The sequence below is a fragment of the Microtus pennsylvanicus genome, chromosome 4 (assembly GCF_037038515.1).
Source record: "Microtus pennsylvanicus isolate mMicPen1 chromosome 4, mMicPen1.hap1, whole genome shotgun sequence".
Taxonomy (NCBI): domain Eukaryota; kingdom Metazoa; phylum Chordata; class Mammalia; order Rodentia; family Cricetidae; genus Microtus; species Microtus pennsylvanicus.
In genome coordinates, this window is record NC_134582.1 from 23,866,944 (window position 1) to 23,894,639 (window position 27,696).

Sequence of the window (27,696 nt, forward strand, 5' to 3'; positions counted from 1 at the left end):
TATCCAGGCAGCCTCACTGTGTGGGCCCTGAACCTCAATTGCACAGGGATAGGAGTGGCCGCTCAAAGTCCTGGATTTCTGGAGAAGAGATTTGCCTTCCCTGGGGCCTGCCGTGCGTCACCGTTCCCATCACCCGCTGAGCCCCAGAAGCCTCAACTGCTGTCTTTCTCTTGGGGGATTCTCAAAACATCCCAGGGCCCGGTTGTCCAGTCCTGGGACTCGGGGCAACGGGAGAGGAAGGAAATTCTCACACACAGCTCTCCCCCAGGAGTTTGCTAAGTTCCCAGGCTGACAACTGGCAACCCTCAGAAGTCCGTCCCCCACTCCCTTCCTCCTCTCCTCCCTGCCTCCTCCTCCCCCTGCTGCCCTTCTCCAGTTTAATAACTTCCACATGGGCTCTGGCGGCTGGAGCCAAGCCCTCAGCATTGTCTGAAACCTCCAAATTTAGAAGAAATATGAAAATTGTCAACCACTCCTTCCTTAGGGGGTAAAAGAAACATTCGGCACCAGGGGCAGGTCAAGGCGAGGCAGTCACGTGGCTGGCGCCCTGGCCAATGGGGGGCCCAGGGAGGACTCAGCACCCGCCTTGCCCCAACACCAGGCTCGCTTCTTCAGCTCATATAAGGTAAAAGGCAGCGAGGCCTCCGTGGCCAGAGAGCCACGGGCAAGGGGCTGAGCAGAGGGGGGTCCGATGCCAGTTGCTTAAAAATGCCCCTGTAGCATCAAGAGGTGCCAGAACCGAGTCAACTTAGTTAAGAAGCAGTGACACCCACAACCATACCCCAAATAAGCTGAGCCTCCACCTCCGAAGAGTCCTCCCTGGGCCAGACAACAGCCAAGGTAAGGACCAGCCACAGACATGGGTCCCAGAGCGGGCCTCCGGGGCTTCCTCCCAGGGGCTCTCATCCGTGCTGTCTGCTAATTGCTATGGGCCGTCTGCCTTTCTGGATCTCAGTTTCCCTATTTGTACCAGGACTGGATCCGGTGACCACCCAGCCCTGGCCAGCTCCAGTCCTATGGGCTTGTTGACTGCTTCTGCTGAACGAGGAACAAGGGTTTGAGCGGATGTCCTTGGCAGGCCAAGCTCCCACGGTGCCGCATCTGGGCTGTTTGCCCTGTCTCTACCTTGACAGCACTCTGCCTTGTTGTACCAGGTGTTCACACCACAGCTCCAAGAATCTGGGGCTCCTATTAAGGAAAACTGTTTCCGAATAACGGTTCTAAAAGCCATAGCTGGGGGCGGAGGCAGCCGTGCATGCTCAGGCAGCCAGGGAGTAGGAGGCCAAGGGCTGGAAGGATGGGGTGCTGGCTGTGTGTAAAAGGGGAGAGGGAGCTAGGAAGGGACACTGAGGAGGTAGGGCCTGAACTTTGGACTATCTAGATCTGCACTCAGTGCTGGACTATATGGCTCTGAGCTGGTACCCATCCCTCTCTGGGCCATCGAGATGTGTAACTGGACCAAATGGTCTGGAGATGCAGGGTGTGGCTTCTGAGCCATCTGGGGGGAAGTTCCCTCGAGATTCCTGGGCTATACCACCTTTTGGGCATAGACTCTGCATTCAAGCAATTGATCCAAACCCTGAGGGCTGTTGGAGGCTTAGAGCCTACGTGATGGAGAACACCCTCAGGGTGTCTAGCTGAAGCCCTAGATCTGGTTTCCCCAGGGTGCTGTGCTGCCTCTGGTGGGCTCAGAGATGATGTCTGACACAATAAGCCACAAGTGCAGGACCTCGGGCCAGGAATGGGGTGAAGAAATCACAGACAGTTTCCAGAACCTTGGAAGGCAGGCCTGTGATGGGCAGTGTGGGGGCCAGGCGGAGCTCAGATCGGAACACACAGACAACATCCAACTCCTTGGGCCTAACACAGTGGCCCCATCTGGGTCCCGAACGGAGTACGGTCCTCCAGTTTCAGATTACACATCTGTTCCTCTTGCACCTGGTCACCCAAGGCCATATGGCTCAGAAGGGATGGGGCCCCAACTCTGGGCTTGTTTACATATCAAAGTGCTTGGTCCAGTCATCAGCCATCTCGGCTTAGGCGCCTTCATCTACGGAATAGGTGCAGCTTAAGTTCTCACCCCATATGGCCTTGGTGAGGAATAAGAGACATATGTCTCAGCTATGTTTAGGGAGAGGAAATGAGACAGAGGGAGGAAATGCCCAGAGCACCCTAGAGAGAGAAGACTCTAGAAAGAGAGAGGTAGAGTAAAGCCCAGTCAGAGGAAACAGGCAAAGAGCAACCAGCTTTAGACTGCTCCCTTTGCTCTCACCCTCTGCCTGGAGTTAGGCACCAGCAGTGCAAGGCCCCAGAGCTGCAGAACAACCTGAGACCATCAGGACACAGCTGGGCATTGGTAACCCCAAAGAGAAATCATAGCTCTGGGTCCATCCGCTGACAAAAGAGCCAGGGCAGAGTGTGTGTCTGCCCAGTCAGGGGCTCCTTCAGGTACTGTAAATAAGAAATCTATTGCTTTCTTTTGTTGAGCACTTAGGAGATCCAGGAATCTGAGAGTTTTATATGAGTTAACTCAATGGAACCTTGCAGGACTTGGGGAGCTAGGTGCAATCGTTCCCATTTTACAGAGAGGTCCGATACTGTCTATGTGTGTTGGCTGCCCTAGGCTGCTGTCTCTACCAAGAGCCTCCAACTTCTCGCTTTGCTTATGGCCACGTGGACCTCCTAGCAAGTGTCCAATAAATTTCATGGGTAGAATATGTATGGGGGCATTCCCAGGAGCCAGACACCAGCTAAATGGTTTGCATTATTGTAGTTCTCCTAAGATTATTCTTGGGAGAGATTAAATGATCCCAGTGTCCCTGGCTATGGCATAAACCACAACCCACCCAAGCTCTCACCACGAGAAATTAGGTAGGCATAAACACAGCCTCCACCTGCCTGCTCTTCACCTGGCCCCAGAGCCCCTGAGTGCTGATAAGGAAGCTAGACATGTGGAGGAGACTCCCATCTCAGGATTTGTACTGGGGCTTGGTGAAAGTCTCCCAGCTGAAGCCACTGCTGTCCCTCAGCCACGAGACTGTCCTAAAACAGAGGAGACAGGCGCTGGTCCCATAGCCACACTACAGCTCTGTGGCCAACCTCAGCCCTTTCTCCTGCTGGCTTGTTCTGGAGAAAAGCTAATACAGCTCTGCAGAATGGAAAGTTCCAGACCTCGAGTTGCCACAGACCCAAGCTTTGAGTGACTCCCCAGGTGAGACTCCTCCTAGGAGGAGGTCTCCAAGGTCCTTGATGGTGGCCCTGCCACTTCTTCAGTTTTCCATCAGAACTGGCTGGGGCTCAGGTCCTGGAGTGGCTCAGAGAACCAGGAGAAAGCTGGGTGTGGTGGCACAGCCTTTAATCTCAGCACTCAGGAGTTAGAGGGTCTGTGAGTTCAAGGCCAGCCTGGTCTGCCTAATGGGTTACAGGTCAGCCAGGGCTACATCCTGGAAGGAGAAAGGGAAGAGGAAGAGAGGAGGAATAAGAAATATTGCCCTCTGTTTTTTGTTCAGTTTTAAACAACCTCCTGAGCACAGGGGCCAGAATTTTTCCAGTTTACACCTGGAATGGGGCTGCTGGGTCCTGGGTGTGGCCTGAAGATAGCATGGGAAGTCACTGTGTGTGTGTGTGTGTGTGTGTGTGTGTGTGTGTGTGTGTGTGTCTTCCATCAGGCTATTTCTACATGTCTCACTGAGCAAACCCCTCTCCTTGACCACACTAGAAATGGTAGGATTTCTTGAAATACATATATTACCTACTTTATCTTGTATACATCAAATAATGTAAGAAGAGGGCTGAGGATGTAGCTCAGTAGTAGAGCATTTGTCTAGCATTGGTTCATTCCTAGCACCACAAAAGAAGGAAGGGGAGCAGGGGAGTGGAGGAAGGAAGGCAGGCACACTCATATGTATTCTGCAGGCTGCCGCCCCCCGTCCACATGGATGCCTAGGAATTTGCCCTATCAGAGCGCCTATATCGCACACTCTTAGGAAGACCCCGGGGTGGGATCTAAGCAATAGTTACCCTGGTGCACCCTGGGTCCAATGCCTGGGAGTGAGCTGCAGGGCTTGCGTGGATAAAGTCCGGAAGCAATCCCTGCTCACAGCCTGTTTAGACAAACCCCACGGGGACCTGACATCAACACACATTGCGAGAGCTCTGGGGTCAGCGATTTTCCTGCTTGCAAAAGAATCCACTGGTGGCGGTCTCACAAACACCACAAACCTTTCCTCCAATTTGGAACATGCCTGACGCGCAATGGGCCTCGCCCACGCCGCTGGCCCACACAATCCAGCTTTTTCGAGCCACTTTTGGGTCTGCTGAGAATGCAGCGTTCTGTGGGGGTGGAATAGGGGTCCCCCCGGAACGAGGCAAAGATGATCAGGGTGCTGTAAGAATGATGTGAAACACAGGAAGCCAGGATCACAGGGCCAGGTCTGCACGGGTTGCTTGGGTTTGAATCTTGCATTTGTCTGGAAGCAGCTGCCGTTCTGTGAGCCTCCGTTACTCCATCTGTAAAGTAGGGAGACTGAGCTTCTTAATAACAAGGATAGTTTACTGCGCTGATTGGATCAGAGGAGCTGAAGCTCTTGAAGCCCACGGAGCAATGACTGGCACACGGGGCCTATGCCCCAGGCAGCTTCTCAGGGAGGGGATGTCCTGCTGAGTCCTACCTAGCTTCATGCTCTCATTCCTTCAAAAATAACAGTTCTCAGGAATGAAGAGATGGTTCAGTGGTTAAAAGCACTGGCTGCTCTTCCAGACGACCTGGATTCAATTCCCAGCATGCACATGGCAGCTCACAACTGTCTGTAACTCCAGTTCCAGGGCTTCTGACATCCTCACATAGGAATATGTGCAGGCAAAACACAAGTGAACATAAAATAATAATAATAACTATAGAAAAAAAGAGAAAAATAACAATTTCAAGCCAGGTCTGTTAGCATATGCCTGTAATACCAGCACTCAGAAGGATCAAGAATTCATGCCCATACTCAGCTACATAGTGAGTTCCAGGCTAGCCTGGGCTACAGGAGATCCTGTCTCAAAAATCAGTTCTCACACTGAGGATGTTGTGAGCCAATGGCAGAGTGCTTGCTTGGCACACACAGGACCCCGTGTTCCATTCAATGCAACTTTCATTTCCCACACAACCAAGTTGCTGTGTATCAAGGCCTCCTTGTCCTGTGCCCTGAGGTACGTACCTTCCTCCCTCAGGTCAGCCAGAGGCTCAGACGGGTTTGATTATTTGCTCAAAGTCACACAGGGATTTGATTTGGGACTCAATCCCAAATCTGGCTGACTCCATATGCTTAACTGTGGTTTTCTAGAACCTGACAAGAGGGCCATGAATCAGAGAGCCAGTTCCAGCTTGATAGGACACTTGGCATTTAGGAGAGGAAGCTCTGTGCCTTCTGAATTTAGAATAACTATGGTGACAGAACCCCCGACTGTCAGCCAGCTGAGGACAGAAAATGCAGATTCCAGCCAGACCCTTCCAGTGAGCACCTGCTAGGTGGTCTGTGTCTGATTGGAGACCTCATCAGTCCTGGGCTGCCCCTTCCCCACAGAGCCCTTCAGAGTCTTGCAGAAGGAACCGGTGAGCTAGGTCAAGGAAAGGTAACCCTATGGCACCTCCCCACGAGACATGTCTATCTGTACTGCTATGGACCCTAACTGTATCACAGGGAGGCAGCTAAAAGGAACCCTGCCCCCCCGAAACCAACTCTCTCTGCCCTTCCTCCTCTGCTTGGACCAGCCAAACAGGAATGGGAACAAGTCAAAACAGGCGGCCTTGCCTAAGTAGTAGCCAGGATGCCACCCCTCATTTGCCAGCCTTTCTTGAGCCAGTAGATCTCAGGCATACCAACCTCAAAGAGCCGAGGGTATCCATCCCCTAAGGTGAACTGGACGAGGGCCTGGCCCAGGCTCTGTCACCATTACACCTAAGGCAGTGCCATTCCCTGCTGAGATCTGCAGGTCCTGGTACACCATTTGGGATGGTGGGCGGTGGGGGGGAGGGGGGAGCAGCTCATGACCAGTTCATGTAGACACCAAGACTCCACCTGAGGGAAAGCTGCTAGATGGGGAGAAAAGGGGAATGGGATAGAGAAGAGATGGCAGGATGAGGATTTATTTTTTGGTTTTTTTGTTTGTTTGTTTTTTCAAGACAGGGTTTCTGTAGCTTTGGCTCCTGCCCTGGAACTAGCTCTTGTAGACTGTAGACCAGGCTGGCCTTGAATTCACAGAGATCCGCCTGTCTCTGCCTCCCCAGTGCTGGGATTAAAGGTGGGTGCCACCACCGCCTGCCGAGGAATTCTAAGAAGCAAAACTGCAAAGGTGTTTTCAGAGCCTATCAGCTCACTGAGGCTGGCGGCGGGCAGAGGGTTCTGGAATGGCTTGAGTCAGGCTTTTTAGTTCTGTCAGTACTTTCCTTTAATCTGTTCCCCTTCTCCAAAACACCTTCAGACCAAGAACCCCAGAGGAGCAGGGAGATGAGGGAATATGACCACAGATGTCAGGTAAGGGGAACAGAAGAGTCAGGACAGGGAACCAGCGGACTGTAAACACCAACTTCAAACATCTTGAGAGATTCCAGAGGAGCAGGAAGTCTGCAGCTCAGAGGACAGCACGAGAAGCCCCAGAGATGCCCATGACATCTAACCTCCAGAGGGGAGTCTCCAATAGTTTGTTCCTGGGGGCGGGAAGGCGGGGCATTTGGAAGTAATGAGCTTCTTATCCCAAGAAGCATGTAAGATTAGCGGTGACAACAGAGAGAAAAGTCAGCTATCAGAGTCCCTTATGGGCGCTTTCCCACCAACGGCCTGCAGCTTCGCATGCCTTCCCAGGCTGCCATGGGACAACCACGGAGCACAGGTCGCTGCCTGCCTGCCTGCATGTCAGATTCTGGACCGATATGACGTCAGTTCTGCTCCAGCTTTGCGCAGGGGCTTCCTGGGCTCCCCTACCCCCTTTTTCCTCCTAGTCTACTGTGATCTTTTGCTCTTCCCAGGGGACTCCAGGCTTGACCAGAGAGACCTAGATACTATTTACGAGAACAAAGTCCCTGGGGACCATCCATCCGATGGCCTCCCCGCCTGCAGGAGTGAGATCTATGGGGGCAGAGTGGCTGAGAGCCCGTTCACACGCTCCAGAGAGTCTGCATGGAGATTCCACCAGGGTCACAGGAAAGCAGCTGATTGACAATCAAGATGCCTCGGTTTTTCCTTCTGCTCTCTCCTTTTTCCCCAGCAGTGGGTGTGATAGGAAGCTGATGAGGAAAGCAAGCAGCTTCCCTAGGCTGAGTCACAAAAGTCAGTATGGTGAGCTAGGATCAGGAGCAATTCCAGGTAGTCCACTACCTTCTAGAGTCTGGGGAGGTGTTTAGTCCAGGGAAGATGCTCAGGGACCCATCAGGCTTGGGGAGAGTCCTGGAGCAGTGGAGACAAACAGCAGCCCTGCCAACAGACAGGGCAGGGATGCTCAGCACTAGAGCCTTCCTGAGCCGAGTCCAGGTTTCCCCTGAATAAAGGCAGGCAGTGTGGAGCAGAGGCTTGGGCAATTGTGAGTGATAAGCCCCTGCCTCAGGCTGGCTAATACTAGAACACTTTCTGATGCGCTCCCCCTGGTAACCTGGTGACTTCTGGGCAAAATAGTCCTTTTATACAGGCAACAGAGCTCTATTTCCTCATGTCAACGGCAAAGAAGCTGAGGAGAGGCTGCCCCAAGATCACACTGCATAAGTACATGCAATCTTTAGGGCTCCTTTGCCTTCTAGCCAATGTTAGAGGCATGTTGGAGGCTCCTCATACCAAAGGCAGGGACAGAGGAGAGGCAGGTACCCAACCGGAACATGTCAGGATCCATTGTCTGCTAATAGCAACCTATTGCGAGTTCCTGCTGTTCTGTCCTCTAAGTCCCTTTATGTGGCTAGAGATGGTCCCCAAGCTATTGGAACTGCAAATGGGAGGTGGCCTCTCGAAAAAGGAACCACCAAGGCTGGGACGGGGAAGCCCTTGGTTCTATTTGATTCTGCCTAGCTCTCTGTGTGACTGACCTTAAACGAGAGGCCTCAGTGTGTTTAACAGGGTCTAGATCTGAGGAGCCAGGAAAGCAGAGGGACCGCCCCGCAATGATGTACTGCCTCGCTCATCTTAGATTTACCCGGGAGGCTTAGCAGAGGGAGCGGGTGAGCCACAGGAAGAAAACAGCAGCCTCCAGATTCCTCTATGCCCAAGCTTTGCTTTCCAGCCAAGAAATTCCCAGAGAGAGAAAAATCGTGGAAGCAAGCGTGGCGTGGTGACTCACGCCTGCAATCCAGCACTCAGAAACCTAAGGAAGACTGCTATGAGTTCAGAGCTAGCCTGGGGTACATAGTGAGTCCAGGGTGAGCCTGAGCCTTGCACTAGGAAACCCTAGTGGTGATAAGGGGACTCTGGGACATAATGGCCCAGACCTTTAGTCCCAGCACTTGGGAAGAAGAGAGGCAGATCGATCTCTGTGATCTCAAGGCCAGCCTGGTCTACATAGTGAGTTCTATGACAGCCAGAGCTACACAGTGAGATGCTACCTTGAAAAAAAACAATAAATAATAATTTTAAAACAAAAGTAATAAATAAATAAATAGATAGATAAATAAGTAAATAAAAATAGCCCAGTGAGGGAAGTTAAGACCAAAAAAAGTCAGCACAGCATTCAAGGTGGCAAAGCAAGGTAAAACTGGAAGAGGACTGACTCCCAAGCCAGTGCCCTTTCGTGGTCTACAGTGCTTTTCAGGATAATGGGCACAAGAGCCATCCTGGTATGAACTAGAGGCATCAGGACCCAAGACCAATATCAAGCAGACGATAGGAGCTTTCTTAGGACCTAATACTAGCACCCAGCAGATCCACAGACTTTCCCAGGTGGACCCTGCTGCCCTCACCTCAGCTCTTCCTTCACAGACAGTAGGGGACTCGGGCCAGGACATCCCATCAGGTTGGACCCCTACCAGCCCCGTCCCACCCTAGACCCCATGGTTGGGCTCCATCCAGAGCTGTAGGCTCCAGCCCAGCTTCCCGCTGAGATGCTTTTCTTACCATAAAAGGGCAAGTGTGCCTTTCTCAGCCCTGCTGGGGGAAAGGCTGAGTTATTTTTAGATGTAGGATTTATTCCTAACCCAAGATGGAGCTGTCCCTTTACACCACAGCCCCTTCCCCAGCTGCTGCTGTCTTGCGTCCCTTTATCCTCATTTGTGGCCATCACACACACACACACACACACACACACACACTACCACACACGCGTGCACGCACACACACATGCACATACACACACATGCCACCACACACACACACACACACACACACGCACGCGCGCCACCACATGAGCATACACGCACACACACACAACACACATACGCACATGTCTCCTCTCCTCTCCCCAAATCCTTTCACAACCGGCTTCTCTCCTCTTGCCCTCCTTCAGATCTCCTTTCTGGTTACTGGAGAAAGTGACGCATCTGTCTCCCACCCCCTCCTGAAACAGTATTTACAACATACATTCCAAACATCCGCCATCTGGCTTCTAGAAAGGGCCAAAAGCTATTTGGAGAAGGAAGTCATGATTATTCCATCTTCAAAGCCAGGGAACTTAAGGCCTTCTTCTTCTCCCCCACTTTCCTCCCAGAGGCCCCCTGTGTCGACCAATGACATCTTTCAGTCAATAGATGAGGTCAGGACCTTAGCTGGATGTCAGCTGACTTCAAGCATTCCTTTTGCATCCCTTGCTTCTCTCCTCTCTGCGCCCCAGTGTTCTCATCCGAACAAGGGCGTGAGACCAGGACGCACCAAGATTTCAGGTCCTACTGCAGCAGCAAGGAAAGGGAGCTGGGGAAGGGGTGAATTGGGAGAGTCCTGTCATCAGGAAGTCCTTCCTCTCCCACCATGTCCTGTGCATGTGGCTCCTGACATGCAGAGAGGGGAAGACCCATGTACATAAGCCGTGGGAGTTATATATGCAGGCGCCTGCTAATCTCCTTGCTCTCAATGGTCCAGAAGAAACCAGTGTCTGTTATCCAGAAAACAAGCCCAGTGCCCATTCCTACAAAGCCCTGCAGCCCTGGAGTCCCTGTTCTTTACAAAGCAGGGAAGACGGGCAGGATGGGAGGGGACGAACTCTGGTAAAGCGCTCGCCATGCACGAAGATCTATCTGGATTTAGATCCCAGCACCATGTAAAAGCCAGGAGCTCTGATAGCACCTATAATCCCAGTGCTGAGGAGGCCAAGACGAAAGGATCCCTAGATCCTGCTAGATGATAAGTAGAGAGATGGCCCAGTGGTTAAGAACACCGCCCTTGCAGAGGACCTGGGTTCAAATCCCAGCATCCATATGGTAGCTCACAACCATCTGCAACTTCGGTCCCAGGGGCTCCAACACCTCCTTGTACCCTCTGAGAGCACTGTACTTACACACAGAGAGTGAGTGTAAAGACCAGAGATTGACATTAGGTGTCACTGATAACATGCCCATGCATTCCTAACCCAACATGGAGATGTCCGTTTGCACCAGAGCCCTGTCCCCTTTCCCCTCCTTTGTGACCATCAGAGCACCACAGACACCCACACACGGGAACACACTAACATATACACAAACCCAAAAAAGGCAAACAGGACAGAAGCAAGGCTTTTATAACGGCAATGGGGTTTTGCTTGTTTAAAACAAATACTCAACGAACAAGAGAGATGGCACAGGAAGGAAAGCTACACCCACAAGAAAACCGTTGCTCCCGGTATCTGGTGGCCTTGCCAGGGCCCAGATGACATCTGCTCATACTAAAACAGCTTTGCCTCTTCTCAGCCTCCTACCCTCCAAGACAAGGACGGTCTGAGCTCCAGGGGAGCGAGGACGGTGCGTGCTGGATTGCACAGGCCCCACTGGGACTCCTAGACTAATGAGCTGTACGACTGTGACCTTGAGGGGGTGCTGTGATCCTTGAGATCCTTGGTCTCTTCCTTGGTAAAATTCCATCAGAAGGCCCCTAATGAGAACTGGGCAAACATTCTTAGCAAGGGGGAGGTGCATCAAGAGCTCCCAGCTCTTCTCCCCCATCTTGCTTGGAGACACCAAGGGAAGCTGGGCGGAAATCCACTTCTTTTTGCCCTTGTTGGAAATTAGAGATCGAGGTGTTTAGGCCTTCTTCTCACCCCCCCCCCAGCATCTGAGCTGCTTCTGGAGGCAAAGTTTGGGGTTCCAGAGGAGCCAGGAGAGCCCTTCTCTTCCCTCTTCTCTCTTCCCTGCGTTGCTGGTTTTCACCTCATGCTGCATTCCCAGGGCTTGCTCAAGAGTCCCAGAACACCATTCCCTGGGGAGGAAGTAGGGAGCGTGTGAGGTTGGTGAACTTTACAGGGTGACAAGGGGCTGAGGGCATCTGGGAACAGAAGCCAAGGAAAGCTGTACAGAAAGGAACATGAGGAGGGGCCAGGCAGGGGTGGCTCCTGCTGTCGGCATCCACACCTCCAGATGTCACCCTCCCACCCCACCCCTGCATTTACCATGCTAACAGTAGAAACCTCCGCCATTTAGTCTTGGCTTGCCATGTGCCTAGCACTGTGCTTGCTATCCGCTGCCCCGACTGTCTAAAGCAAGGATGTGAGGTCAGAATCCAGGTGAACACGAGGACCCTCAGATACAGCTGGGAAGGGGTAGGGATGAGATTCAAAAGGTGGGCCCACCTCTCCCGTATTCTGTCCAAGCTTAAAGTGGTAACTGGGCCCTGGAATCAAGAGCTGTGGAACCCGTGTGTGGGAGGGAGCTACAAAGGAAAGCTAAGGTAGACCATCTCTCCCAAGAGAACAGCTGTGTCTTGTCCCCTGGGAGAAGGCACGGGCTTTGGCAATGACCACATGAACTTTGCTTTATGGTCATCCGAGCTCAGGAGATAGCCAGCTGAGCCTGGCTCCTGGTCTGCCTTGAACCCTGGTCAGTCAAGATTGCCTTGAGCAAGCTGCAAGGCCTTGTTCAGTCCCCTCCCACCTCAGCAGTTGCTGTACTGGTCCAAGGCTATTCTACAAGGCCGAGAACCTTGTGTTACTGGAAGAAGGTACAGTCTCCGTCACCGAGTTACCCCAGGTTGTGGCCTTCTCCAGCACAGCCCACTTGTGATATGAGAGATGGGAGGGACCACTAACCATCAGTGTCTCTGGGCAATGCCCTTGGAGAGCAGAACTTTCGCTGACCGGTCCAGCTGCATTAGGAGGGAAGGTGATCTCTCTTTCTCAAAGGGCTTAGAGTTTCCCTTTGAAAGCAAGGTGGGCGCAGCAGGGATCCTGGCCATGTAGGGCCCGAAGGACAATTCCATGAGGCTTGACAAACCTCAGCAAGTCAGCCCAAGGCTGGGCTCAGAGTGGCCTAGGCCCTCTCTCTCAGTCTCTCGGAAAGCAATATCAGGCGCAGGCTCTTGGGGTTCAGCACTCTGGTCACAGAGTAGCCCAGAATACTTCTGAAGAGCCAGACCTTTTGTTCTTTTCAGGCAAGAGTGATGGCTAGTCAAATCCCCCACTACGCTGGAGAATGAGGATTTCCCCAGAGAGAAATCCTCCCGAGAACCAGAAAAACGGACAGCGGTGGCCGCCTGCTCCCAGATCTGTAAGTGTTCCGTTCCATGTTCCCCACACACACCCTAACTCAGGGAACTCCAGGAATAGCCTGCGACCCTCAGACAAGCTCCCCATCCCCATGGCTCCGGAAACTCAGAGAGAATGCTGGGAATCTCAACGAGTAGAGCCCAGCCATGGGGCAGCCTTTCAGCAGTGTTGGAGGCTGGAATGGAGGTGAATTAATGGAAGCAAAGACGAGGGACCCCCAACAGTGTGAGACCCCTTCCCATCCCACTCCGTTCTCTTCCAACTGCAACAGGAAGTCAGCCTGGCTTGAAGAAGACACACACCCAACATTAATCTTCCTTAGAGATGGAAGGGCTTGGTAGGAGGGGTACCTGGGATCCTGGGGCTCTGGGCGAGGACTATGCTATTGATAACAGCAGCTCCCAGGGATGGAGGTGATTCTTTAGCCCTGTCTGAGTATGTGGAGTTCTGCACCGCAAGGTCAGGCTGTGCATAGAGGAGTCTGGTGCGGATCTATCAGGGCTGGAATAAACAGGAAGAACTGGAGATGAAAGAAGGGAAGGCGGGGAAGCAGGGCAGCAGAAAGGGACTATTCCATGGATGGGAGACAAGGCTTGTGTAACACAGCCCACCTGTTCACCCCGTGTAGCCTCCACATGTGTGCAAACGTGCACTCCAACACAGCACACGCCCGCTCTTCACTTGTGAGCAAATGAGCTGCAGAGACTGTTGTAAACAAATTGGATTAGGAGGCTGCAGACGCCTCCTTCCGCCCGCGACCCTCCAGGGCCGGACATTAACCAGGCCCGTAGAATGGCCAGCTGCACTCTCTCTGGCAAGGGGACAGTCAGCCCTGAGCCCCCACCCCTCCCCCACCCAGCCCCAGGAAGGAGCCTTCAGAGAAGATGCCAGGATGATGGATGGGGTGAGGGAGGTTCCAGGGCCGGCCTGAGAGCACACAGGATGTCGTGCTCGTGTGAGGCACATTTCTGAGCCGTTCCCAGCAGCCCACTCCTCCACCCCCTTGGGCTCCCCTCTGCAGCCTCTCCCACGGTCACTGCTGCTGGTCTGGGACTTGGGCCCAGCCTGAGGTTCCAAGCAGAGTTCAGGGCCTGGGTCCTGAGCACATCTGTCCCCTCGGTCCCACAGTTGGACTGAGGGGAAACAGCTGAGAAAGCATGAGCACAGGGAGACGCTGGAGGCCACTTTAGAGGGCAGAGGGACCTGTGAGCAGAGGAGCAAAGCCGACTCTGTGCTTTCCTTCTTTCTTTCTTGTTTTTGTTTTTTTGAGACAGGGTTTCTCTGTGTCACAGCCCTAGCTGTCCTGGAACTACCTCTTGTAGACCAGGCTGGCCTCGAACTCACAGAGTTCCGCCTGCCTCTGCCTCCTGAGTGATGAGATTACAGGCATGCGCCACCACTGCCTGGCTTCCTTGCTTTCTTACCCATCACTTCAACTGATCCTCAGAACAGGCTGCAGAGCTGGAATTGTGACCAGGGCACAGCTGTGACCAGCGAGGCTTATTCATTCAGCGCTTCCACGGGTCCCTCCCTCGGAGGCCCTAATCTGCACAAGGTCCTGTGTCATATGCTGAGGACAGCCAGTAAACAGCACATTGCCCCTGTCTGATGGACCTGGTCCCCTTAGGCTGTGCTGGGGAGCATTATAGCAGTCCTTGTTTTCCAGGGGCTCACCTCCAGCACAATCAACTTCCTGCGTAGCACGTGTAATGGCTAAATTTGTCCCTTTATGCTGCGTCAATGCAATCAGCCCTCTCAGGACCCTGATATGTAAGATTCCAGGCCCTGATACCAGACAGACCTGAGTTAAATCCTACCTCATTTCCCGTTCAGTTGCATAACTGTTCTTAGCCTCTCTGGGCCTGTTTTCCCTTCTGCAAAATAGGGGAGCAATGGCTCTCATCCCATGGGGCTGATCGAGTTCTCCTCCTCCGTGCCGTCATTTTATACGGAGACAAACAGAGGTCCCGAGAAGGAGAGGTCTCTGTGAGATGGGAGTTAAGTTTGGCCCAGGCTGTTCCCTTCAACCCAGTATCAGCCCTCCCACCTGCTACTCCAATCAGAGGCCAAGATGGCTGCTTAGTTCGCATAGGTGATTCTCAGGATGTGTGCTGGGCCTTGCCTGCCTTCTTAGCAGCAGCCCAGGTGACCAGTGATGGCTCTGAGTCCTCTTGAGTGGTGAGTGGGGTGAGGAATGACAGGCAGGGTTCCTAGCTCCAAGCAGCCTTGCCATATAAGGGCAGGAGCCACAGAGTGTCCGTCCTGCCTGGGCCTGAGACTATCCAGACAAGCACTGTTTATTTTCTCCTTCAGCCTCCCCTCCTCTCACCCCTCCCAGGAGCTTCCCAACAGACAGAAGCCAGAGATTCCCCTAGCCCGGAGACATTTTCTGAAGACGTAGGAAAAGGAGAAAAAGTGGGACACCCCCTGCAGCAGGCCTCCGAGATGCAGAGAGCCAACGCCAAGCGCAAGGTAAGATCCGGAGTCCGCCTACTTCAACCACCCCTTTAACAGAATGGGGAACCAAGTCTCAGAGCGCCAGAGATAAGGGGGTGCTCAATGGGAAATAACTGTGCTGGCTGGAGACAGAGCCTGGATCCCCAAGCTCTCCCGTATTCTGACAGCACCACAGGGCGAAGGAGCCTTTCTTGGCTACATCCCTCTTCTCAGTGAAGCCCCACTTGAGGGAGGCTGGGGTCCAGATGAGCTCTGCCTACCAGCCCAGCACATGTACACGTATGTTTCCGGGGTCAGAGAGCCAGAAGGTTCACCTTCCTGTCTCACTGCTCCTCCCAGCCATCCCAGTCCCCACCCCAACCCTTCTAGGAGGCCTTCTGAGCTACCCAGGGGGTGGAGGAAGGGACCTCCCTGGCCACAAGTTCTTGGCAGTCCTCTTACAGGCTCTCGGGAGTTCTGCTGAGTCTGCCCCCATGCCCTGCCCAGGTGCTTTTCTCCCGCTCAGCCTTCGGTGCCCTAGGGCACCGACAGTATTGAGGCCAAGTGCATGGGCATAATTCTTGAGCACACTAAAGCAGTGCTGCCTGGGTCTGCTGAATGAGCGAGTACAACTATGAGACTCTGTCCCAAACCCAGAGGACTAAGAAACTGAGACCTTCAGCATGGAGGTTAAGGTGAGGGGCCAGGCCTGGCTGCTCTGAACTAAGAAGCCCAGAATGTTGACTTGTACTCTTACCCTGGGGGAAAATTGTATTTCTCTGGAACCTTGGAGACCTATGGGGATATGTGTAGTTAAACGTTCACCAGCTTGGTTATTCTAGAGTCACAGGGCCAGAACTAGACAGTCTTTAGCCAAGGATGGGACAAGGAAGATGAGGCAAAGACCCTTCCTGGCTGAACACCTGCATCTCAGTACCATCCGGCCATTTACTTCTCCTTAAGAAAGATGGACCGCCTTCCGTCCAGATCCTGTAAACCCAGCCCAAATATACAGAACTTTTGCTGTGCTCTCCTTTATCCCAAGGTGGGATGTCAGTGGCTCTCAGTTCCCTTTTCTGAACACGTATCTACAAGTCTAAAATGCCTGCCCCCTGCCTCCACTCCTGGTCCTCTAGCCAAGGTGATCTCTTCCAGCCCCAACTGTCCAGAAGGTGGAACTGGCTCTGCATCCTGCCCCAGACCTAACCAACAGATGTCCTGTTTGTCACTTTTGCCTGCAGTTGTATTTGAGGGTGTAAGGTGAATCTTTTCACATACTGTAGTAGGAATACTTGTTATAGACGGGAAATTGACACTAACTGCAGCTGAAAACCACAATGTCACCTCTTCTGTGGCTTGCCAGGCCCCAAGCCAGGCTTTCTTCCCCACGCTTAGGAACCCAGGTTGCCAGGCATTGTGACACAGGCCTGTAATCTCAGCATTCCCGAAGTGGAGGCAGGAGGATCAGGAGTTCTACACACTGAATGAGTTTGAGCTAGCCTGATCTACATAGGTCTCTGTTTCTGGAAAGAAAAAAGGAAAAGAAAGAAACAAAAGAACAGAGGATAGGGAGGAGAAGGCGGCAGACAGGGTGGCAGGGGACAACCCAAATGGTGTGTCACCAAATGACTCCCACGATCACCCGCTCCATCTGCTGCCCTCAGAAAGCAAAGGAAGTATAGGCCAAAGGGCTTTGGGCACAGTTGTACCCTGGGAAGGCAGGGACTCAGTGTGGCCCAGCAGGGCTGTGTCCAGCCACCTCTCCCTGACCCCACCAGCTACCTACTGGATTGTCCCTTGGTCAGGTTCAGTGATGCCTCTCCCAGGGTGTGTGGGAGCTGTGGGGAATAGAGTAGAGAGAACACAGTGTTCTGACTCCCAAGATAGTCTTGTGTTCAAATCTCCTGGTCAGAGGGCCGTGGAAAGTTTCTGACAATTCCAGACAGAAAGAAGTTGGATTGGCTGGGGACGCCTGAGGACAAAGGTATCCTGGCCTTAACAGCAAATCGGAGAACATTTTTCCCACTGCTCCCACATCCCACCTCCAACTTGGGGTTGCTGCTAGATCCCTGTTAGAGGCCTAGGAGCTATGGGGTTTCTAAAAGGGAGGCAAACTTTCTTTTCTGTTCTTTCCCAGTCCTGAGGAAAAGCTACCTACAGACAACCCTGAAGGTGTGCGTCTTCCAGCATCAAGGCCACCACAGTCACCATGAAGCAAAGGTCTTCCGGGGACCCTGGGATCTTATCAAGAGCAGGGTGAGTGGGTGGTTTGGGGTTAGGGTGCCCTGCTCACCTGGAAGTTCCCACACAAGCCACGCCCATAGAAGAAAATGAATTCTCCACGTGGCCACTCAGTCAGCCACCACCACATGTCTGATATGTCTGTTGTCGCGTGCAAGTCTTCAGCAGTTTCTAGGGATCCCACATTATAACATAGGAGCCCTGGCCTCAGGGAACTGCAGAGGTAAGTGGGGATGGCCCAGAGAGAGGATGAGGTGGTTTGCAACTCAAGCAGCGTTCAACATGGCCCTGATTTGGGAGCTGAGGAAATCCAGCCAGCTCCCTTTCCTCGTGTAGGAATTCTACCTCAAGAGTTGGGTAGAAACAGAGTTCACAGGGTGGACAAGAACATGAAGGAGGTGTCCCGGGGTCTAAAGGAGTGAGGATGGTTTCTCACAAGTGATCCTTTGCCCAGAATGCATACAGAGATGGGCGGGGAACAAGAGCAGGAAACCAGGAGGTAAGCAAACACAGAGGAGTGTGCAAGGGCACGGGGTTCCATTCCCAGCACTGCAGAGAAAAAAATCTAATTGCACACTTTAAATGGATTGGCTCGACCTCAAGAAAGCTAACTTAAAAAGAAAAGGAAAGGAAGTTGGAATTTTCAGTCGCAGAGGGCTCCGGGGCAAGGGAAGAGCAGGGTGGGAGGCAGACCACGGGACGCAGGCTCACACTCCTCCTCCTGCCCAGGAAGAAGGCCACAGCCCGAGAACGGAATGGGGCAGTCCGAGCTCGCGCGGAGCGCCTGTCTCCCAGCCTGAGGTGCAGTGCTGCATCTCTGGTCAGTTGGGAGTCTGAGATGAAGCACTGTAGCTCAGGAAGGGAGAAGTTGTTCTGCAGCCATCTCCGGGACTTGGTAAGTGTTGACACGGAGGGTCCAACAGATTGTCCCTAGACTCCGCCCCAGCAGTCCGTGGTGATGTTCCTGAGGTAAAGCCGCACCAGTACCAACTGCTCCCGTGCATCTGTAACAGTAGGCGCTGGCCCATTCGGTGGGGACCGGAACCGACACCCTGCCTCCACTTTCTCTTCCTGAGCCCACAGAAGACACTGCTAACAAATCAAGGCATCTATCCGTTCTGGGAGGGTTCCGACACACCCTCAGAATCCTTCTCAACACTGCAGACACAGTTACCCACCCTAAGTGATCCTAAGCTGAACCCCATTCATCTCTCTAGGTCATCAGACAACCCCTAACCACTCTTCCATCCTGGAGGTAGCGGCCCAGGGCCCTGGCTGACGCTGTCATGTTGCAATGTCAAAATGTTGCGCATCCCTGCTGGGCGTGGAGTCACAGTCTTCACAGTTCGGGCCTCTAACCCTGGCTCTGTGCTATTGCCTAAACCAGCCCAGGCATTTCACAAATGTGGACCCTGTCCCAGAGGCTTCCGAGAAGCATGGGGCAGCAAAGACGATACAAATGGGATACACCCATTGGCATTTAACCTCCCGCACCTGGTCAGAGGAAGGCGACCCACCTCACAGAGGAGAAAACTAAGTCTTAGTTAAGTAACTGGCCCTAGGTCCCATACGGATATACGAGCTGGGTCTACCTTCTTATCCACTGCGAGACTATGGGACCTGGAGCAGGAGAGTAGGAAAATAGAACAACCCGACTCTGGTCTTGTTTACTCCCTGCTATAGTAACAAAGGCAGACACAGGAACCACACACAGGTCTAAGAGTCCCATGGCCTTGCTTTCTTCACCCTGGCCCCTCACCCAGTAGGTCCTATCTGATGTCCCTTTACAACCAAGGCTCAGAGTTTAAGGGACCTGCTGGAGGTCAACCGGGAGAAAGTTGCCAGAGCCTGGGAACTGACTTCACCCAAACTGGTTTAAATTCCCCCTCTTGACCTATGGCAGTGGGGGGAAGGGACTGGTCCCAGATGCTCTCTGGTTCTCTGATCGATTCTCATGAACATCAGCAGGCTTCCTTGACCCCAAGGGAGGTACTTTCCAAGCCTCTTCAAACTCTAGTCGCCCTTCCCAGGGCAGGAAGCTGCACCCTGAGAGTCGCTGCACCCTGGGAGTCACAGCACCCCACGCTGGCTGCCAGAGCAAGGGCTGGGCGCAGAGAAAACTGGTGGTCCCTAGGGGTGTGGCGTGTGCTGAAAGCCTCTCTCCCACCTTGTCCTCACGGTCCAGTTTTCCCAGGAATCCCTTGGATGCTAAGATGGGGATTCCTGGAAATACTGTTCTTGAGGTCATGGCTTAGCTGCTGGAGCTGCCTCCTTCCCACCCTGGCATTTCCTCTCTGGGATGAGGGAGGAGAAGGCGGTACACTGGAGGTAAGCGGCCTCCGGATAGCCCTTCTGACCTTTGCATTGCTTTCCTTTTCACTGTGCCCGGATTTCATAACACCCACGGGAGGCTGGATGTGGGAACCTCAGAACTGCCTCGCTCTTGAGAAACTTGTCCCAGCCGTTGGAGTAGATCTCTAAGGCCACGGTCCCTCCACTCTGACCCTCCAGGCCTTATGGTAAGGAGGGACCACAGGCCCACATCCACATTATTAAGAAAGTCATACACATATTTATTTTAAAATTTTACTAAATCAGTTAGGTAAACGAAAAACCATTCATCTCTGATGGATTTGGAGTGCAACAGCCACAGAAAACTGAGCTTTTGGGATAGCAAATACAAGATTTTGAGCGCCCCCTGGTGGTATTTTTGCTCACTTCAGGAACACTGTGATTTCCCTATACACTGCGCAGGAATCTCTCTGCTGCCTACCTTCCGGTTTCTACAAACTCCTGCCAAAATTCTTTCTGCCCAGTCACTTTTGAGCCACAGACATGCTTAAGCCTTATTTATCCCTTGCCATAGATGCTTCTGCGGCTTACAGTTGGCTTTTCTTTAGGTCCAAACCAGGGCAAGTTCACCCAGACAGCAAAAAGCAGAGCCAGGATAGGTTTATAAGTACCATGGCCCCTAGCATTGAACATCGAAGCCGAAAGGGAAAGTAGGGCCAAGTAATCCTCCCTTTTAGCTCCCTGCCCCCTAACTCTTGGGAGTTCTTTCTCGTTTTTCCTTAATAAATCTCTGTTGTGCTTTTAAAAAAAAATCTAGTTTGAGGCCAGCCTGGTCTACACAGTTGAGTTTCAGGACAGCCAGAGTAACATGGCATTCCATGCCTCTTCATAGTGAGATCCTGTTTCAAAAAAATAATCCAGAGCCAGAATATAGTTCAGTGGGTAGAGTGCCTGCCTGGAGTGCGTGAATCCCTGGGTTCCGTGCCTAACACTCGCACAAATCAGGTGTGGCCAAACAGGTCCATAATCCCTGCACATGGCAGGTAGAGGCAGGAGGATCAGAAGGCTACAGCCATCCTTGGCTAAACAGGGAGTGTGAGACCAGTCTGGGCTTTCATGAGACCCTCCTGAGGGGAGGAAGGTGAAGCAAAAAGTACAAAAATTTAAAAATAGAAAGACTGCCTCTCCAGGTGCAATATGGGATGCTGAATGTCCAAATCCTTGATGATATTTAGGTATAGAACTAGAACTTGGGCTGGGGAGAGGAGATGGCTCATCAGTAAAGGCACTTGTCACCCAAATCAAACCAGAACACCCACGTGACAGGAGGAGAAAACTGACTCCTGAACTGCCCTCTGACCTCCACGTGTGTGCTGTGCTGTGCACAGCAAACTGGCACATGCATAGTTAAGATAAATGTGAAGGAAAAAAAAAACTAGAACTTTGGGAGTGAGGGGGTTGCCCCAGTCAGGCAAGTGCTGGGTGCAGATGCCCAGCGCCTATGCAGAAAGCCAAATGTGGGGTCAGATTTATAATCCTGGTCTTGGAGGATGGAGAGGAGAGACAAGAGGACCCTGGAGTTCTGCAGTCAGCCCGTCTGGCCAGAATTGGTGGCTCCAGGTTTAGTGAGAAACAATATCTCAAAACCACAAGGTAGAGAGTGACAGAGAACACTAGTCCTGTGCACACATTGGTGTACACACACACACACCTTCGAACTCTCCTTTAACTGTCCCTGGTTAAAAGAACGGTTGGTGAGTTGATAGAGGTAGCAACCGCCATCCCTCCACAGCCCTCCTTTTTGGGCATAGCATCATATCCCTAGAGACCAGGTAGCTCCCCGGGGCACACCAAGCTATGCTCTTAGCAGGCATCTGGAAGACATTTCTGAAGAGAGACGCCCTCCTGCTCATACCCTGAAGTTGTTGCTGACCCCACTGTTACATCCTTGCCCGGTCCTCTCACCACCCAGTGACGTAGCACACAAGGAACCCAGGGCTAACAGAGGTTAAGACACCCTGGGGCCACACTCAGGAGTGGTGACAGTAGGATTCAGCCAACGCTTACAATTCCCTCCATCATACTGTGCCCCACCATTGGGCCTGGCCTCCTCAGGCTGCTGCCAGTGGCTTTCCCACTGGGGACGAACCTCAAGCCTTCCTCTTTGTGTTCTTCAAGCATAATAAAGTGCTGGACCTTTGCTTTGTGTCCTGAGTCTTCCTGGGAATGTGGGGGTGAGGAAGAATGCCCCAGTATTCACTGCTGTGACCCCCCCAAATGCCCCCACTTGCCAATCACTTCCAGAGGCCAATACAGACAGCAACTCGGGGCCACATCTGGACTGCCCATCACGTTCCTGCTGATCTCAGGCTGCTTCCAGGCTACAACTCCAAGCATGTCTATGTAGAGGCTTGTGGGGGAACAGGGACCCTTAAATTTAAATTAAGCAAGGACCACAGAGAAGTTGGGGGTCTAACACATAGCAGTCCCTCTCCTTTCGTTCCAGAAAACACAGTCTGGAATTAACTGTTCTCACATCACACAGGTGTGTGATTCTGAGTGACCTCAGGCCATCAGCCCAGCTCTACAATGACACAACTTCAGTTGTCCCCAGGTTACAAAGCTAACAGATGAGGTTGTGTTTGTGTCTATGGTTTTATTTTTATTTTATTTTTTGAGGTAGGGTCTCACTATACATACTACCACCATGCAGCCCAGGCTGGCCTTGAACTTGCAATTGTTTTTGCTTCAGCCTCCAAGGGCTGGGGTTATGTTGCAGAAATGGCTCCGTGGTTAAGAGTACTTGTTGTTGGGGCTGGAAAGATGACTTAGTAGTTAAGAGCACTGACTGCTCTTCCGAAGGACCTGGGTTCAGTTCCCAGCACCCACATGTCTGTAACTCCAGGATCTGACACCTTCACACAGATAGTCATGCAAGTAAAACACCAAATGTACATAAAATTTTAAAAAAGTATTTAAGCCTGGTGGTGGTGGTGGTGCACACCTTTAATCCAGCACTCAGGAGGCAGAGGCAGAGGGAACTCTGTGGTGAGTTCAAGGTCAGCCTGGTCTAAAGAGCTAGTTCCAAAGCTACAGAGAAACCCTGTCTTGAAAAACCCTAAAAATAAATAAATTAATTAATTAATTAATTAAATAGAATAAAGCACTTGATGTTCCAGAGAACATGGTTTCAGTTCCCAGAACCCATGTTGGAATATAAGCAACGTGACTCCAGGAGATTCTACACCCTCTTCTACCTTCCATGGGCACCTGCGCACAGAAATATACATATAAATAAAATATGACCGAACCAAGGGCGGAACTTAGAAGTGTGTACCACCACGCTAGGTGCTGGGACACTCAAGACAGACACACGCCTCGTGGGATCCCCCCAAACCTCCATATTTAGACTATAGAAAGCCCTTTGACATGGTCATTCCCAGGTACCAAGGGGCCATCTACACTGCTCTTCTGAGAGAAAGGCCTGAGAGCTTTCCTACAGAGGGGTCTGAGGCTCTGGGTCACTTGGGCCATAGTCATTAAAGTACCTAACAGAGCAGGAGAGAAGGGCCAAGGGCACCCCCTGTGATACACTTCCTGCTTTTCAGCTTTGAAACAGTATCCAGCTGGATGTGGCGATCTTCTCAAGGATCACAGAAGGAGCTTTATCCTTGTAGCTCCTTCTGAAAGAGCTTCCTTCCACTGAGAACTAGCTAACTGCCTGCAGGTCACAGTCATATTCTGAGACTCGAGATTTGCAGGGTCTCCAGGTAGAGAGGTGGGCAGGAAGAACCACAAGCGGGGCCCCAGAGGTATCCCCTTTATTGCTTAGGTTTGGGGGAAGGGCAGGTGGTAGTGAGACAAGGTTTCTCTATGGAGCCCTGGCTGTCCCAGAACTCACTCTGTAAACCAGAGTGGCCTCAGACTCACAGAGATCTGCCGGTCTCTGCCTCCCAAGTGTTGGGATTAAAGGCGGGTGTAGCGCCTGCACTATGGGATGGGTACGCGAGCCGGGAACTAAACTAGAGACTTAAAAACACGCACACACAGAGACACATGGGAACACGGGTCATCCTTGATATAAGAATGCCGACTTTATTGTGCGCCGGGAAAGCTTATATAAGGATCCTTAACTGCTAGCCACGCCCCTGCTCTCGGGATCTTTCAGCTGCCGGCCTCACCAGAACCCACTCCCCTGCCATCAGGGTCTCGTGCTCAGAGCAGCTGCAGGCACCTGTGTTTTGCTCAGTTCACTCCAGCAGGCAAAGGGTCTGAAGGCAGGCAAAGAAAGTCAAAGGGCCCGGGGTCTGCAGCCCCCAGCAGGCGGGCACCACCTTGGCCCATTCGTTTACGGGTCTGTATTCACCTCGGCGCACTCAGAATCTTCCATGTGCACGGTGTGCCTGGTGCCCATCCACCCTCCGAAAGAAGCCAGGGAAAGTGTGTTGTGAAGGTGATCCCAACTTGCACCCAATAGATGCGGAACTCAGCCTTCAGCCCGGGTAACTGAGGCCACCCCTCATACTTGTCCCTTAAGCTGGAACAATTTCATAAGCATCCCTAAGTGCCGTGACACAAGCTCTGTCCTGGGAAGGATGGAAACAGGATGGGCAGCCTGGGGAGAATAGTGCCCAGGACCCAAGCTCCTTCCAGACGAGGGTCTACAGTGCCTTTACCTACACTAAGAGGAGTGGCTCCTGGAAACTTGGAGAGGGAATGGTGACTCTGGCTGGGACATATGGCGCCCTCTTGTGGTCAATTCTGGGAAAACAGGCTTCCTTGTTCTCTCGAACTAGCCATAACATCATCAGTGGCCAGTGAGTGTCGTTTTTGCAGAAGGTTTTGCATTTTAAACCTAGTGTGGTGGCACAGACCTTTAATCCCAGCACCTTCCGGGAGGTTGAGGCAGGCGGATCTCTGAGTTCGAGGCCCGCCCGGTCTACAGAGCAAGTTCTAGGACAGCCATGGCTACAGAGAAACCCTGTCTCAAAAACAACAAAAAATACCAAGAGGTGGTGACCCCACACCTTTAATTCCAGCACTCGAGAGGCAGGAACAGACAGGTCTCTGTGAGTTCCAGATTCTACACCGTGTTCTGGCTTCCATGGGTACCTGCACAGAAATATACACATAAATAAAATATGACTGAACCCAAGAGCTGGGCTTAAAAGGGTATGCACCACCACGGTGCTTTGTACAAATGTGTGTGTTTGTTGTATATGTGTGAGGCTGAGTACACACATGTGTACCCACCCACAGGGAACCACTTCCATTCGGATGCCTGTGGAAGTCAGAAAAGGGATTTCCTGGAGCTGGGGTTACAGGTGACCCTTCCTGAGCGGGCATGTGGATGCTGAGAACTGAGCCCAGGTCCTCTGCAAGAAACAGGCGCTCTTACACTAAACAACTGTCCACTCCCCTGGACTCGGACCCTGGAGCAGGGGGCTCCTTTCCCTTCTTGCACCCCTTCGTCTCTCTTGTCTTCCTAGCTTGCCTCTCACAGTGACCTCCAAGCCTTCGGGGCACCAGTATGAAGTTTAAGGATTTTTCTTTTTGAAACAACCCACATTTATTCCATGAGTTTCTAGAGGTCAGAAAGGCTTCACTGTCTGGCAGAATCCTTTGCTGTGGGTCTCCTAAGGTCACTGGTCAAGGTGTCAGCCGTGTTTGAACTGCTATCAGGGGCCCTGGAGGGACCCAACCAGGAGCTCACTCAGGCTGTTGTTGGCTCTGTGGCCCTCATCACCAGACAACAGCCACCCCTGATTAGATCCACCCACCTCCCGTTTAGCTCCACTGACTTCTACAGCTCCTCACGTTCCAACTAATTCCAACTCTGCCTGTGAGAGTGTATGTGTTAGCGTGGTCCACTTCGGTAGTCCAGGATGCTCTTGTTTTATTATTTCTTAATTCTTAGTTTTTATTTTAGTTTTATTATTTCTTACTTCTTAGTTTAATATTTGGTTTTATGTGTATGGGTGGCTTTGCCTGCATGTATGAATTCATGATTTAAAAAAAAATAAAAAAGGACTCAGGATACTGAAGCGCTTAAACTCCGGAAGACCAACAAAGAGAGAATTACAAAGCAGACATGAAAGTAGGAATCACATTAGTGAGTGGTGGCCCAAAGGAAAAGAAGAAAAACGCTCATGAAACAGAATAGGCGATGATGAAATTAAAGTGGGTGGCTATCATTAAGGACCAATTAAAAATCTCAGAAACACGCTGGGCCACAGGGGCACACGCCATTAATCCCAGCACGTGGGAGGTAGATGCAGGCAGAGTTCTGAGTGTGAGGGCCAGCCTGGTCTACAGAGAAAGCTCCAGGACAGCCAGGACTACACCGAGAAACCCTGTCTCAGAAGACAAAAGCAAATAAAAATTGGAAATGACTGTCAGATTAACAAAAGCTTAAAGCCCGATAAAAGGACTCTTATTCCACGTAAGGCTGACGGCAAATTCATGAGCTGATGGACCAAGACTTGCAGGAGCGAACACGGATGGTGAGAAAGAACAAAGCTGATGGTTTCTCATAACTCAGGCCTAAGTTCTCAAGTACGTGCCACCCTCCCGCGTGCATCCCGCGCACCTACACGGTGTCGCCTGCCACCCTCCCGCGTGCATCCCGCGCACCTACACGGTGTCGCCTGCCACCCTCCCGCGTGCATCCCGCGCACCTACACGGTGTCGCCTGCCTACCCAGGTTTAGGCTGAAATAGAGAGCAAGAAATATGCCAGCTCAGCAGTCCTGGTCACAGTGTGGTCCTGCCCATCAGTGACCCATGACCGTCTCAGCGTGGCTCTGTCCTGTAGGGCCGTCTGGTACCTTGTTAGAACGCGTGAAATGTCTTCCTGAGAACCCAGTGCCTCCTCTGCCCAGCATGATGCGTCAGTCTTTTTCTTCCCGACAGCATGAGATTCCTGGAAATTTGGGGGATCCTCTTATCTTAGTCTTCAAGCAGATGGGAGGAGTCCTCTCCTGCCAGGTCAGTTACAGGCACGGTGCACCCGCGTCTTCTCTTTGGCCAGGCTCTTGTCGCCGAGTTTAGGGTGTGCCCGGCTTGCTCAGAGCAGCCTCCCCATCTGAAGATCCTTAACTCCATCACATTCGAAAAGAGCCTCTGATGAAGCCATTCACAGCTTCCAGGAACCAAGTGAGGCAGTATTCTACCTAGCCTCCCTATTCAAAACGGCCAGAATAAACTTAAGACATTTGTTTTAGCTGGGGGTGGCAAGCAGTCTATAGTAGGTGACTGGGGAGGGGAGGCAGTGGAAACCCCCGAGGTTCAGGGGATCCAAGTCCCACAGCTGCCAGAAATGGACAGGGGCCTGGCTTCAAAATGGCAGGTCCCCATGCCTTCACTGAAGCTAAGAAAGTTGGAAGACCAAAGGGATTTTAGGGGGATTGTGAAAAGAGAAACCTTGAGGCTATTGGGGGGTGGGGTACAGCAGAACGCTGTAAGATCCTGGGTTTGATTTCCCAGCACTGCCCCTCCCCTCCCATGTCTGCTGCGGTTGGATAGAGAGAAGGGAATGGCCCCAGGTGGCCTGGCCAACCACGCTCAGAGCCTATCACCTCCCGTGCCCACAAGCTCAGCAACTGTGGATGCAGACCAGCCTGCAGGAACTTCCATTCCGCCTGGGAAATCTTAATTCCTCCCATCCCACGCTTGTGCAACCAATTCTGTGAGTCAAGATGCCAACTTCTCATCTTCAGGGTGAGTTCAGAATCCCTGTGACTAATCTCTCCCATATTATCCAAGGAGGATAATATGCCTAGAATGAAGTGTGTGTCTCTAAGAACAGCTCAGCCTTGATGAGCCAGACGGGGTGCTGAACTCAGCATCCTTAATTGTCTCAGCCATACCCTAAAGATCTGTCGTGATTCCTACCTCCCAGAGGAAGCAGGAAAGGTTCGGTGAGGCTAAGATGCTCACAGTTTGCCAGTTGGTAATCATGGGGGCTGGCACTTGTACCAGGGGACCCTTGGTCTTTGTGTCTGGAGTCCTAACCACCCCTCAGTCCCTCAGACCCATACAACATTCATCAGCATTCCCCAGAGCTCTGAGCAGCCATAGCTCCAAGGGGGTGATGAAGGGAGTAGGC

General features: G+C 52.2%; 1 long non-coding RNA gene across 2 annotated transcripts; it reads left to right on the forward strand.

Annotated features, from left to right (window-relative positions):
- The first annotated feature begins 650 nt into the window (after positions 1 to 650).
- Positions 651 to 21,790, forward strand: LOC142847655 (uncharacterized). 2 transcript variants are annotated; one of them, XR_012910281.1, is made up of 4 exons: positions 651 to 840; positions 12,507 to 12,622; positions 14,935 to 15,093; positions 17,195 to 21,790. It is a non-coding gene; the product is annotated as an uncharacterized LOC142847655 (long non-coding RNA). The 2 variants fall into 2 exon arrangements; XR_012910282.1 differs by having other exon boundaries at positions 14,960 to 15,093.
- The last annotated feature ends 5,906 nt before the right edge of the window (positions 21,791 to 27,696 follow it).